Source organism: Vollenhovia emeryi, unplaced genomic scaffold, assembly GCF_000949405.1.
Source record: "Vollenhovia emeryi isolate VEMERY1.0 unplaced genomic scaffold, V.emery_V1.0 DF939131.1, whole genome shotgun sequence".
Taxonomy (NCBI): domain Eukaryota; kingdom Metazoa; phylum Arthropoda; class Insecta; order Hymenoptera; family Formicidae; genus Vollenhovia; species Vollenhovia emeryi.
In genome coordinates this window covers 397,569-398,170 of record NW_011967235.1, presented here as the reverse complement: position 1 = coordinate 398,170, position 602 = coordinate 397,569, and positions in this window count along the sequence as shown.

Here is a 602-nt window from a genome sequence, read left to right as displayed (position 1 = left end):
CACGCTCAGAATGACGCGATTTCATCACCTGCCTCTTTCTCGGGTTTCTTTTTATTTTTAGCTGCGTTGTTTCTTGAGTCTGACGTTGTCAAAAATAATTTAAACAAACTGTAGTCTTACAAAATCATACTTGCACTCGCCTGTTTCTTGCACAACCTCTCCGTACCCTCTTACGAACTCTTTATTGTACTTTGACAAGTTGATAAACATGTAGAACTCGCGTAGATAAAACGCAATTAACATTTGGTTTAGTAGCGCCAAGTTTTTTTAATAAACAATAATGTCCTGAATCAGGACCGATATCCAACAATTAAATTAGATAAGGCCATCTTTTAATAAAATATATTTATTTGTATTAACTTTGTTTGCATTATATTAAGTATTAAAAATGTGTCCAATTAATATTATTATTTTCTTTATTTCTTTCGATAAAATTTTATGCTCGATTGTTTAGGTATAGCATTTTAATATAAAAGAATAATAAAGCATCTAGTTTGTATAAATATTCAGTTTAGTTGGCGCCATTTGATGATATCATTACTTCTGTAGAGAAGATACTTAGAGAGAGAGAGAGAGAGAGAGAGAGAGAGAGAGAGAGAGAG